Source organism: Ceratotherium simum, chromosome 9, assembly GCF_057802395.1.
Source record: "Ceratotherium simum simum isolate JZ-2026a chromosome 9, ASM5780239v1, whole genome shotgun sequence".
Lineage (NCBI taxonomy): Eukaryota > Metazoa > Chordata > Mammalia > Perissodactyla > Rhinocerotidae > Ceratotherium > Ceratotherium simum.
This window is the reverse complement of record NC_141908.1, coordinates 31,544,174-31,558,777: the sequence shown is the minus strand read 5'-3', so window position 1 is coordinate 31,558,777 and position 14,604 is coordinate 31,544,174. Positions and strand designations below refer to the sequence as shown.

Genomic DNA, 14,604 nt, shown 5'->3' with positions numbered 1-14,604 from the left:
AAAAACGATATATCAGCTCTGGTTCCTTGTAAATTATCTCATTTGATTTCTGATGTTTCTGATCCTTTCTTTAAAAATGTTTAAACTTTCATAGAAATAGATAGAAAAAATATATATTTATTTAGTCATATATATGCATATTTAAATATACACACCAAACAATATCCTTTTAACCTAAAGGAACCCTCAAAATTTTAAAACTATAGCTTACAACAAGGTATTACAAAGGACCCTCGGAAAATCAGACATAACTAGGCATAATCTGCTTTGAAGAGTTGATGCTTATCATGAATATTTGCCATGATTCCAAAATACCTTTGGTTTAAAAATATTAAGGTATCTTCTTATTAATGTAGCATATTCTTAACCTTGTCTGCTTCACTACTGTTTATTCCAGCATGCCAACCGCAAAGATCTCGATCCAGGGCTCTGGGCTGGTAGATAGTGATTGACAACACAGATTAACTACATGGTTTCTAGAAGGATCCTGGCTTACTTCCAGATTTGGCTAATGCAAAGCCAATGCATTCCTTTGCCTCCTGCTATACCAAATTTTCCCTCTGTCACATCACACGCTGAGAGAATGGGGTTGCTGGCATAATTTCAAGCTATATCACTGATTCAAATCTGTACCCAAGAAAACCTGCTTGTATTTCAGATGAACACTCTCTAGTGATCTGAATTGCAGGGGTAGTAAAACAATTCTACATTTATGTAGCCTTCCCATCCCCAAAGGAATCATTTTCTATGCCTACGAATACCTTAGACGCAACAAGGAGTTTGGTGGGTTGGAGTCTTTTTTGTGGCTTTCTAAAAAATCAGAATTCCATGTAGTAGAAATATCATGAACCTGGTGCTTAATAACAACAACAACTGCTATAATAAAGTACATTATATGCATAATTCTCATTAATGTAACTACTTCATAAACCTATGGTAACAATGATAATATCCAGGTTATAAATCAGAATTAGCAAGGAAAGTAAATTGTGGCTGCAGGAAAGGGCTGACTCCATCTTCAAGGTTCTCTCTGCCCAGATCATTCTCCAGTGGCTACCCACACGGCTTTCTCCCTCCCTCCTTCAGCTCCCTGCTTAAATGTCCCCTATCCGAAAGGACTTTCCTGACCACATTTCTTCCAAATAACAACCCCAGTATTCCCTAGCCCCCTCCTCTGCTTGCTTTTCATTCTTTCTTTCCATTTATTTATTTGTTTATTTACTTATTCAGGTGAGGAAGAGTGGCCCTGAGCTAACATCTGTGCCAATCTTCCTCTATTTTGTATGTGGGACACCACCACAGCATGGCTTAATGAGCAGTGTGTAGGTCTGCGCCCAGCATCCAAACCCATGAACCCTGGGCTGCCAAAGCAGCGCACAGGAACGTAACCATTAGGCCACTGGGCTGGCCCCTGTTTCTGTATTTTTGAACAGCTCTTACCACCACCAAAAACATATGTGTTTGTTTTCCTTTTTCCCTCAACATGAATACGCCCTCGAGAGCAAGGGCTGTGTTTTGTTCAACACTGTATCTCCAACACCTGGCACCGAGTAGGCACTCAACAAATATTTGATAAATGAATGATTTTTTAAATTCTTTTAGCTCACTCACATTCCATCTATGCCTCTCGATATTGACAGAAGGCACAGTGAAGACTGAAAGGACATTTACCCAACATCCTCCTCTCCTTATTTTAGCAAAGAGCAGTACCCTACAAAAATTCAAAGCTGATTAGAACAAATGCCCCAAGAAGTTCTGTTAATCCTGCAGCAATACATCTAGAACTATACCTTATAGACCAATAACTGAATGTATTTTGACTTAGTGATTCAGACTCTGCCCATTCTTCATGGTGCCCAAAAATATTCTCTGAGAGTTTCTCAAAGGGAGGAGAAATCAATCACAATATCAGGTTATGACCTTAAAATGAAACAGATTTATGCTGACTATATTGACTCTCTTTCCAGCATCTAAAGTTAAAAGGGGGGAATACAGGGCCGGCCCCGTGGCTTAGCGGTTGAGTGCGTGTCCTTCGGATCCCGGGCACGCACCGACACACCGCTTCTCTGGCCACGCTGAGGCCATGTCCCACATACAGCAACTAGAAGGATGTGCAACTATGACGTACAACTATCTACTGGGGCTTTAGGGAAAAAAAGGAGGAGGATTGGCAATGGATGTTAGCTCAGAGCCGGTCTTCCTCAGCAAAAAGAGGAGGATTAGCATGGATGTTAGCTCAGGGCTGATCTTCCTCACACACAAAAGAATAATAATAATAAAAATTAAAATTAAAAAAAAGGGCGGGGAAACAAGTACTAAGACCAGTGGTAACCAATGACACTGTGAATTCATGAACCTCGTTAAACTGACCACACAGCCCCAGTTTACCAAAGCTACTTTGCACTTCAGGATCTCTCTAGCCAAAAACATTCACCTTCCTGAACATGAGTCCGTAAGACCCTTGAAGTCTTATTAAGTTTAGCTAAAGAGGATGCAACCCAGATATGCAAAGAAATGAGAGGCTGTGAGTCACTTAAATCACAGGGGATCTAGAATCCAGTGAAAAGACAACCATAAAATATAACTAAATAAGCAGTAAAGTGTCTGACCCATAACTGCTCTTGGTTCTGTCACTATAAGGGAAAATACCATAGAAAAAATTTTAAGAATGAGTAAATAAAGGCATCAGTCCACAGAAGCTAAGGGGCTTTGAGCAGAACATAATTCTAAGTCTCCGTATTCTGTCTTGATGTTTGCTACCCCAAGTGTTCTACTAAACTGCCTGCCAAGGAGCAATGAAGCAGAGCCCTAGCAATTCTTTCAACAAGCTACCGAGAGTGGAAGGCTAATTTAATTGGGCAGGGCCAAGTGCAGTTAACAAACAGCACATCTGTAAGATGGAAATAAGTTGTCCTCATCTTTAGCAGTAACTCTCCTCGTTAAGTAGCTCTAAAAGAGTTTTGAAGCCTTTCTCCTCCTCCACATCTAGCTGCCAATGAGTCCATTTCTATCTGCAGAAGATAAGAGGCTGTCAAAATGTGGGGCCTTGCCCAGCACCCCCGGGAGCTGCCACAGACTGAGAAATTCGAGCTGCATCTGACCCCTTCCCTGGAGAAAGAACACACGGAATCATGTTCTACGTGTTATTAACCTCTGTACCTTCTCTAAGTCTCTTTCTCTTTGCCTAAATGGAAATCAAATCAGGATACAGGGAAGGTGAGTCCATTTCCACATCAATGTTTGAGTATAAGTCTGTACCAGGCCCCCTGGGCCCAACTGCAATGTTGCTTCTATTTGCTGTGCACAGGGAGTCTGGCTCAGCCCTGGAAAAGATGAGTTTTCAAGACCTCAGAAAGATGAACTCCATTCTAGGCATGGCTCTTCTTGTGATGTAACAAATCAAACTCTTATCTGCCTGTTTAATTTTATTCTATGCAACACAGCTTTGACTTGTCTATTGTTCCATTTCCAGCAAAGGCAGCATAACAATATAGCAAGGACCCAAGATACACAGCTTTGCTCAGCCACTTACTGTGTAGCTCTGGGCACATCACTTCCCCTCTCTTGGTCTCGGTTTCCTCATAATAAAGTAAAAAGATGAGAGTAAAATGATATCTGAGATCACTGTCTACACTATGATTCTTTGATTCTGTAGATTTTACTGAAATGTATCCCTCTTTGAAAGAAGTATTTTCATCATTAATTCTTTCTGGCCTTTCATTCTGTTTTTAGCTCTTCTTTATCTCCAAAGACTTTGCTAGTCAGATGTCCTTTGTCTTATGCTAGAGAATTTTCTGTGTGACTCTTCAAGTCACATAAGAGACCAACTTAAGATTCAGAAATTTCTAGCTCTCTGGTTTCCCTGAGTCCTAACAATTCTCTCATCCTTTGATCATCAAATTCAGAGAAGGTAGAAGCAACGCTGATCGGCCTCACAGGCCCACATACATACTTTCTTTTGGGGGCCTGCAGATGGGCCCTTTCTAACTCTTGTCTTATAAACTATTACGCAGGAGACTCGCAGCCCTGAAGTAATTAGTGGCCTATCGCACCTTCCCAAAATGCTTCTCTTTCTTGTCTCCCATCTCTTTATCTTTCCCATACTTTCTTAATCTTTCCTTTTTCTTCCTTCCCTCTTTCTCATCTTTTCTCACTTGGTCCTGCCACAACAACTAAGGGGCTTATTTAAACCCATTGGTAACCCACAGGAAAATAAAATAAGAAATTGCTGCTTCTCTTCACTGAACAGACCCACAAGATTAGGACTGAAAGCTAGTTGAAGCACACTCATGTTGATGACATTAAGAAAGCTATAACATAAAAGCATATGAGATGAAATGAATTCAGGATCACAAATTAAGATCAACAACTACCTTTATGTGGAAATGTTCTAAGACACAGCTTGTGTCAAAAGTTCTTTCATAAAAGTCAATATGATTAGGGGAAGATACAGAAACCAGAGTATTTAACCGATGTACAAGCAGCATAATCTCTGAGATTAATGAAACTCCAGATCACAACTCTTTAATATATTTTTGCTAAGCGTGAGTAGCTCGTGTGGTGAGGATTTGTAGTTCAATCAAAATATCTTCTCTACATCCACTTGTGAACATAATACTCACAATATCCATGTGATTAACAAAAGCAGCCTAGTCCAGGAGGGTTGCCAACGGCAGGCAGAAGTGTGGCATATCTAAACAAATGAACATGGAAAGGTATCATTATGACTGATGTTGTAGACATTTGGGATCAAGGGCTTTTAAAGTAAGTAGGAGGCTTTAGGCAGGGGACAAGTCTTAAAAAGGTCCTTAGGCTCGATAATTTTTCCCAGACACTAACCAGGTACAAGAAAGACCCAGTCTTCATACAGCATCCTTTTGTTCCCAGGTAGAAAGATCTGGTGGGAGGTAGATGGAGTGGATGCAAATTTTCAATGGCAGAGGAATAGGGAAGAAAAGCACAGTCGATACTCCTCTCCCAAATCCTGAGAATCACTTAATCCGGCCCTGCTATAACTCAGTGGGACCAGACCTACCTCCTCTTTCAGAGGTGGAAACCTTTGGTTTTTGAGCAAGCACCTTGAATTTTGGCTCTAGGTGTAAAACAGAATATGCCAGGTACCTACAATGGATGACTAACTTCTGTCCCTCCTTGATTAATCACTCCATGGATGTTTGCCTAAATAAAGACTCATTATGGAATGGCTACAGAACACGAGCCAAACCACTCTGATGTCCAAATTAAAACACTTGACATTTCCCCCTTCTCCTCCCCTTCAAAGGCATTTAAATCTTTTTTTCCTAGAACAATATCAATGCAATACATCTGGAAATTTGCCATTTTGGTAGCAGAGGCTGGAGGACAGATCAACAGAGCAGCACAAACTATGTTCTCAGCAAGGGCCTCATGGGTGGAACGAAGCTCCTGGCTGTGTCTTGGGCAAATGCAAAGCAGAGAAGGGCAGGGCTTGTCCTAAGCTGTGGAGGGAGAAGAATTGCTCTTCGGAGTCCTGGTCCAAGAGGTGTCTCAAGGGCATACAGAGAAGAGGCGGATGCATTACTATTTGAGCAAAAGGCCAACAGTACTCAGGCTTCCGGACCAAAGGTGAGGGCCTGGGATAGAGCAGAAGTAGAAGTCTCGGGCAGTAATAAGAAACAAAAACAAAAAGCCACTTTTTTCACAAAAGGAAAAATGGTATCAAGAAGGACTGCGACCATGGCAAAAGAAAGAGCGAGACAATGTTGGGTTCAGCATGCCAGTGCTCTGTGTTGGGTACCTGTCTGTATGCCTCCTTCTTCCTCCTTCCCAGACACCCTAGCCCCGTTGCCAGGTCCTGAGCTGACACACATTCAACAGTCAGTATGTATAGAGTTCCTACCTTGCACCAGGCACTGAATTAGAAATGAAGGATGCAGAGAATTCTACAGGTTCTCTGCTCTGGAGATACAAAGTCCCATCAAAAAAGCTGGATAAAGTCCACCATGAGTCTCATCTATTTCATCATGAGCAACACCAGCTGCAGATGCTTCCAACATGTCACAGGAAAAGCCTTATGACTCTACAAAGCACTTAGCACTCCCCACTCCTTCTTCAAAATGTAACTTCCCCCACCCAGTAGATATACTTACTCTTATATAACTGGAGTTGCATTCTCTTGACGGAAAGATTATCTCCAGTTAAAAGCCAGGAGGAGAAAACCCATGAAACTTATTAGTGATGTATACCTCTGTATGAAGGAGTTAATTGCATCCATCCCAAAGAGAAGATTTTCAGATAGAGAGTTTGAGGGTTAGCTCCCTAAAAGAAGTACAGAGTAGAAGCATATGCAGGGAGCAGCCCAGACCTGGGACCCGTCCCAATTCCTTCACACCACACTCCCAAGAAACAACCTGCTTGCTGTATTTTGTATATTCTCAAGCTTGGAAAAATCATTCACGCTTCAAAGAATTTCACATGCTATAATTCTTAGGTTTTTTTCTTTTCTTATTAGGGTCTTAGAAGTCTAGAGGAGATGACTTTTTCAAGAATCTTCCTAAACCTTCCAAAAATTCCTAGAGATTTTGGTCATTCTTGCCTTGCATGTTCCCAGCAGATAACCAGCAGAGGACCTCCTTGTGTTTTTGAAGGACATCCCCTATATGCTGAGTTTTCAGAAGCATGCAACCCCAAAATCCCATATGCCCTTTGCTATTTACCCACTCAGCATTACATTTCAACCAGTCAGGAATTATTCACCATATTTCATCAGAAAAGAGATGAGATTCCCCAGGTGAGTTCTCCCTTCCTCTCATTTGTGAGGTTAACGCAGGTTGCCTACATAATTCTCATCAGATTTTCTTTGCTGTACAATCAAGGGGATCAGAACACTAAGCAAGATTAAAAATAGAGCAATCTCTTACGTTCTTCACTGGCGTGTCTTTAAGCATCTGAGCAATGAACAGATACATAACTTTCTACAATACATCCTGATGCTATTTTGTTGATATAAATGGTTCTATAATTGCCTTAAGAAATTTTGATGTGTCTTGAAAGGTTATTTTTGAAAAGAGAAAATTTAGGAAATGTTTCACATTCAAAGCCCCTCTTACCACTATTCATTGGGAACACTGAGTACCTTACACATTTCTTTCAAAGGTCTCTATCCACATGAGGCAAAAACACTAGAGACTACCTTGAATAACACCAAATAAACCCCAGCTCTATTTCCACTTTCCCTGCTTATGGGACTCTCTCGTGTAATTACAGCAGCTGCTCATCAATAATGTGAAAGGAGATGTGGTACCAATGTTTAGAACCAGGAGAAGAATCAGTTTTCAGAAAATATCCCTGAAGTCCATGATTTGAATCTGTAACTTGAACCAAACAACTTGCTCTACTAATTAAGACTGACTTATCAAGAGATTTCAAATGCTATCTGAAGGTGCCTTCCTAAATGCCATACCCAGATCTCTGTCAAGCCATCTGGAAAAAAGTAATTCAATTCCAGAAAAGTTTATCACATGGTAGGTGTATAAAAAGAAAAATGAGACACAAACCTAATTTGCAAGAAGCAAATGATGGCAATATTATATCCAAGTGGAAAGAGCTTCTTGGACAATGGGTTATGTTTTTTTCCTTCTAAATAAAGAAATCAGTTGAATGACATATGTTAGCTGAAAATATATTTTTTAAAGGAATTAAATATCCAAATATGGGGTCCAGTTTTATTCCTTAAAAAAATAATCATTTCCCTATGCAGTACTGTATTTTGAAGATACACTTCTGACCAATGACCTCGCAGTAATCAGTAAAAAAGACCATATGGTAGTATGTGAAATGCTGGGTGATTAGGGCACAATTATATCCCATAAGCCAAACGTAGTTCCAGGGCTTGGCCTACAGTCAGGCACAAGTTAGCTGTAACTGAGAGGAGACAAGGAACTGGAGCATTTTCTAAAGAGATCAGTCGAATTCTCTGCTTGTAGCCCATAGTCTGAGAGGCCTTCTTGCTACAATATAACAAGATCCTTGATAAATAGAACAAACAAACTTTATAATGCATTTTTGACCACCGAAATAGTAAATATTCCAAAGGAGTGGATACACACATACACAGGAAGGAAGGAAGGAAGGAAGGAAGGAGAGAAGGGGGGGAAGGCAGGGAGGGAGGGATGGGGAGGAGGAGGGAGGGAGGGAGGGGCAGGAGGGAGGGAGGAAGGAAGGAGAGAAGGAGGGAAGGAAGGAAGGAGAGAAGGAGGGAAGGAAACCAGGAAGGAAGGAAAGGGGAGAGAAGAAAAAGGGAGGGAAGGAGGGAGAGAGGGAGGGAGGGAAGAAGAAAGGGAAGGAAGGAGGGAGGGAGGGAGGAAGGAAGGAAAGAAGGAAGAAATGTAAGATAAAATCAAAAGGATATGTGTCAAGCACATACATAAGTCAGGCCTGCCCTGGGAGCAGATGCTGCTAAGACCTCTGGCATCAGAGATGGAACACCAGGTCCCTCCCATGTGTCAGGTAGCTGAACCTGAGACTTGTGCAATAAGTCAAGACCCTTGAAAGTTGCTAATGTAGTCCCAGGTCAGTCCTGCCCGCAAGCTCCAAGACACAAGAAATGCAAATCTTCTCTGGAGGAAAGCTCCCAATTTAAGCCGTTAACATTGCTATAAATTAAATTTAATCAAATATAAGCTCTCAAAAACATTCCTCAAAACACAAGAAAACAAAGCAACATAATATGGAACAACAAAAGACCCCCAAATAGCTAAAGGAATCCTGAGAAAAAAGAACAAAGCTGGAGGTATCACACTCCCTGATTTCAAAATATACTGCAAAGCTATAGTAACCAAAACAGCATGGTACTGGCACAAAAACAGACACACAGATCAATGGAATAGAATCAAAAGCCCAGAAATAAACCCACACATCTACAGACAGCTAATCTTTGACAAAGGAGCCAAGAGCATACAATGGAGAAAGGAAAGTCTTTTCAACAAATGGTGTTGGGAAAACTGGATAGCCACATACAAAAACATGAAAGTAGACCCTTACCTTACACCATACACAAAAATTAACTCAAAATGGATTAAAGACTTGAATGCAAGACCTGAAACTATGAAACTTCTAGAAGAAAACATAGGCAGTACGCTCTTTGACATCAGTATTAGCAACATATTTTCAAGCACCATGTCTGACCTGACAAGAGAAACAATAGAAAAAAATCAACAAATGGGACTGCGTCAAACTAAAAAGCTTCTGCACAGCAAAGGAAACCATCAACAAAATGAAAAGACAACCTAACAATTGGGAGAAGATATTTGCCAACCATACATCTGATAAGGGGTTGATCTCCAAAATATATAAAGAACTCATGCATCTCAACAACAAAAAAACTAACAACCCAATTAAAAAATGGGTTAAAGACCTGAACAGACATTTCTCCAAAGAAGAATTTCAGATGGCCAACAGGCACATGAAAAGATGTTCAACATCATTAACCATCAGGAAAATGCAAATCAAAACTATAATGAGAGGGCTGGCCCCGTGGCTTAGAGGTTAAGTGCACGCGCTCCGCTGCTGGCAGCCTGGGTTCAGATCCCAGGCCGCGCACCAACGCACCGCCTCTCCAGCCATGCTGAGGCTGCGTTCCACATACAGCAACTAGAAGGATGTGCAACTATGACATACAACTATCTATTGGGGCTTTGGGGTAAAAATAAATAAATAAATAAAATTAAAACTATAATGAGATATCACCTCACGCCCATCAGAATGGCTATAATTAACAAGACAGGAAACAAAATATGTTGGAGAGGATGTGGAGAGAAGGGAACTCTCATATACTGCTGGTGGGAGTGCAAACTGGTGCAGCCACTATGGAAAACAGTCTGGACATTCCTCAAAAAATTAAGGATAGAACTACCATATGATCCAGCTATTCCACTGCTGGGTATTTATCCAAAGAACTTGAAAACACCAATGCGTAAAGATACATGCACCCCTGTGTTCATTGCAGCGTTATTCACAATAGCCAAGACTTGGAAGCAACCTAAGTGCCCATGAAAGGTCTAATAGATAAAGAAGATGTGGTATATATACACAATGGAATACTACTCAGCCATAAGAAACAATGAAATCTAGCCATTTGTGACAACATGGATGGACATTGAGGGTATTACGCAAAGTGAAATAAGTCAGAGGGAGAAGGCCAAATACCATATGATCTCACTCATTAAGTAGTAGATAATAACAACAGCAAACAAACACATCGAGACAGAGATTGGATTGGTGGTTACCAGAGGGGAAGGGGGGAGGGAGGAGGGCAAAAGGGATAATTCGGCACATGTGTGTGGTGATGGGTTGTAATTAGTATTTGGGTGGTGAACATCATGTAATCTATGCAGAAATAGAAGTATAATGATGTACACCTGAAATTTATACAATGTTATAAACCAATGTTACTGCAATAAACAAAAAATTAAAAAAAAAAAAAGAAAACAAAGCACATAAAAGAGTTGCCAGAAACAATAAAAAACAGAATTACACTCTCATTTACCAAATATTTCACATTCTCAGGTATAGAATAATACCATATATGTAATATTTCATGTAATAAAATATGAAATAAAAAATGAAAAAACAAAAAGAGACTTTAAAAAAAAATGACCAGAATGATTTGCAAATTAGCCAAAGAGAACTTTTAGAAAACAACAACAACCTATAATCATTGAAATTAAAACTCAATGAATGGGTTAAATCACAGATTTACACAGCTGAAGATAGAATCATTGAACTGATACGAGTTCTGGAAAAAAGTCATCAGAATGCAGCAAAGAGATAAAGAGATAGAAAATATTAAAAAGATATTAAGAGGCATGGCACATAGAATAAGAAGGTTGAACACAAGGCCAATGGAAGTCTAGGAGAGAACTGAGACTAGAGGAGAGGCAGTTTCCAGACATAACGACCAAAGTTTTTCTACAAGTGATGAAAGACACCAGTCCAAAGATGCAGAAAACACACTATATACCAAGCAGAATAAATAAAAAGTATCCACGTGCAGATATACTGAAGTGATACCGCAGAGTACCAAAGACAATGACAATATTATAAAAGCAGCCATAAAAGAGATCAACAATTAGACTGACAGATTTCTCAACAGCGACAACTGAAGTCAGAAGACGCAAGCTATCTTCAAAGTGCTAGGAGAACATAACTATTAACTAGAACACCCAATGAAGCCATTTTTTAAGAATGAGAATGAAGTAAATATATTTTCTTATAAACAAAAATGGAGGGAGTTTATTATCAACAGAACTTCACTAAAGAAATATCTAAAGGATGTACTTTGGGAAGAAAGAAAATGAACCCAGAGGAATATCTGACATGCAAGAAATGGTGAGCAGAAAAGGTAGTAAATATGTAAGTAATTTTATACAGGTATTTTTAACTGTCTCTGCAAAATTATGATAAAACTAAAGTATATCTTGTGGTAAAAGAAGTCAGAACTAAAATATTAGACAACAATAGCATACAATTCGTGAGAGGGTGATTAGAGTTTAAGTACTCCAAAGTGCTAGGTTGTTTGGAGATTGGGTTATGATACTAATTACCTTCACTCACAATGGGGGAAAATGGCAGCATGGCCCTAATCCGCCTGGACCACACCAGGACTCCCTTACTACTTTCCCTCCCACACTAGACCTGCCCCTCCCCAGTTTGTGATCCAGGCAGGAAGACTTGGAGGAGAACCAACTCTGATGAGAATTTGATGAGAATGAGATTCCTGGGCAGGTTCTGTAGCCCCTGCAGGCAGAGTGGCTTCCCTGAGAGAGGAGGATGTGCTCTGAGCAATGAAAAGGCCTAGAGGAGGAAGAAAGGCAGTGTTTTGGCAGCCAAACTTTCAGCTGTGTCCAAAAGTAATCTACTTATTGTGGCTTTGTTTGTGGAAGGCTTTGTTGGGGCTAGGCATTGTTGGACTTTAGCAAACAGCTTAGAGATTAGAGATTTGTAAAGTCACTGCATGGACTGGTAGGTGAGGATGTGTTTGAGTTCCTGGGTTTTGCCAATGGAGAGGTTTGGGGTGGTGGAGAAGAGATGATGTGAAAGGTTTATGTTCGACTGGGAAAGCCCAACATCCTCTTGGAATTTTTCTGTTAGATGCAGTCAGACCTCATCAACCCACATAAACTTTCTTTTTGGGAAAATAAACATCAAAGCCAAGACCTTCCTTCTTCATAGGCTTCCTAGCAACTTGGTTACTGAGTTTTGGGCTTCTTGAGTATTGGGGTTGGCCTTCAGGAAAATTACTCAAGGCAGTTTCCTGTGGCCATTTCTTCCTCACTTTTCATGATGACTTGGACAATGCAGCTGGTATGGAAAGAAAGAGGTTGAAAGAGAGTCAGGGAGAAGCAGCACTGTAACTGAATCCTAACTTGTGGAATGCAGGCTCCTTTTTACATAATCCTAAAGTAAACAGTAGAAGGGTCAATTAGCAAGGGAGAAACTGCATAACATATCTCAATGCCAGTTCTTAATTATTTCTAAACTATTATTTGGATTATCTCTTCCTCTGATGAACTCCATTAGAAGAATTAGTGAGCAGTGACAATAGTTAATCACTGCCCTGCTAGCACAACTTCAGAAGCATTGGAAGTGATTCTACTCTCTAGAGTTGCTAAAAAAAAAAAGGTGTTGCCTAGTTTAGAATACCAGGCTACTCCAGCATGCACACCTGTTCATAGTATCATACGATCCCTCACTTACATAATGTGTTTTGTAACCCCTACCTAAAGAACAGACCCGTGCTTTAAGTACCAAACACACCACTACCTGGTTTTCCCACATGCATGTAATTGCCCTGAGTGTTGATATAAATGATCTGCTGTATGCACAGAGAAGACAATGTCCAATGGAAAAACTGTTGCTGACAATTACAAGGTAGTTTCTCCCAGTCCCAAAGAGGACTACATATTGGTATCCTTCAAGAAATGTTACATTCAAGGGCCGGCTCTGTGGCTTAGCGGTTAAGTGCGCGCGCTCTGATGCTGGCGGCCCGGGCTCGGATCCCGGGCACACCCCAAGGCACCACTTCTCCGTCCAACCCGAGGCCGAGTCCCACGTACAGCAACTAGAAGGATGCGAACCTATGACATACAACTATCTACTGGGGCTTTGGGGGGAAAAAAATGAATAAATAAAATCTTTAAAAAAAAAAAAGAAATGTTACATTCAAAATACTTATTGGAGGGGCAGTGCAGTGAAGAATTAAAAGGAAGAGACATTCTTTAATATTTTCAACCAATGAAATTAATACTTTAGAAAATAGTCAGCAAATATACACAGGCTTTCACTATGCTACTTGATTATGGTACAAATAGGAAGAACTGCCCTTAGATTCCATAGGAAAGAGTCTCAGACTAGAAGAGCATGGAGCAAATGAGCCAGTGGGATCCTGTTGGCTAATATCACATGTATTTCCTAAATATGTGCTAGTAAATCATCCAAAACCTCATGAATTCTTGGGGTAAAGATTCATCAAGTCTTTTTAGAGCTAAAAGAGATGTTTAAAAAAATTCCTTCCTTCCTCCCTTAATCAGTTCACAGAGACTGAGATTACCAGTTTAGCATTCTTAACTCCACACAGTAATTGTCCAACTTGAATTATATACAGACTTTTTTTAAAGAAAAATGTTCCCTCAAATCCCCCAGTGTTAACTTTATTGTTTTTAGTGTGTTCCTTAGAAAACAACCAATGTAAAACCAGGTACAAAATTCTTAGATGTATCGCCCTTAGTCTATACAAACCAAAGCACATGTATAAATAAATACTATCCAAACTACAAAACCTTCAAATAGCATTCAAATTAATAACACTAATATAACATGCTAGATGATGTTCTGCTGAAACCACATTGCTGCCCCAGTGAGGATATATATGGTACTGGTCACTGATTGCTCTAGCGTGGGTCTTTTTGAGCTTGGCAAGAATTTACTTCCATGTTCTATGTGATGACTGGATTCTCCCAGCACTTTCCCTACTGGAACTACCATGAAACCTTTCTTCATCAGCAGGCTCTGTGGCCATTTAGTCTTTAAATGTAAATAGTGCTTTGGCATCACATTGATTCTACCCTGATTTTTCTTATGAACCCTCTACATTTTCACTGGTTCTACTCGACACTAATTGGAACACAAACTTAAACGCAGGTGCAGACACTGAAATCATGCCACAGTGCTCAGTTATAAGACAGTTATCCAATGATCCAGAATACATCTAGGTTAAATTTTTATTGTCATCCAAATGAAAGAAACATATTAAAATTCTTATAGAAGACTCACAAATGTCCGAAGTTCACAAATGCTCAGAGGCCCTCAGCTCCCAATGTCAGAAACTGCCCTGTAGAATGCTGTCTGTGACTAGGTTCTCACAGATAATCTGCTCTTAGTGTGTCCTTGAAACTAGAAACATACTTGGATCAAAACCTTGAAGGGTGAGGTTAGGAGCTGGAGGAGATGTGGAACAGCTCATATATGGAATAAAATCAGAGCAGACATAAGAGAACTACAAAGACTGCCAAGAAACAAACGCAGAGCCCAGCAGACATGTGACTTGTTTCTGTCAGTGCTGAGTGC

General features: G+C 40.2%; 1 protein-coding gene across 18 annotated transcripts in view; it reads right to left on the bottom strand.

Moving 5' to 3' along the window:
- Nucleotides 1–14,604, bottom strand: part of LYPD6B (LY6/PLAUR domain containing 6B) — a 164,105-nt gene that overhangs the window by 73,884 nt on the left and 75,617 nt on the right. For 9 of the 18 annotated variants that reach the window (XM_087435164.1, XM_087435160.1, XM_087435162.1 and 6 more), the window contains one exon: nt 4,623–4,693. The exons of the other annotated variants lie outside the window; for them this stretch is intronic. The gene's annotated coding sequence lies outside the window, so the exon portion shown is untranslated. The remainder of the gene's footprint in view (nt 1–4,622; nt 4,694–14,604) is intronic. 18 annotated transcript variants of the gene reach the window in all.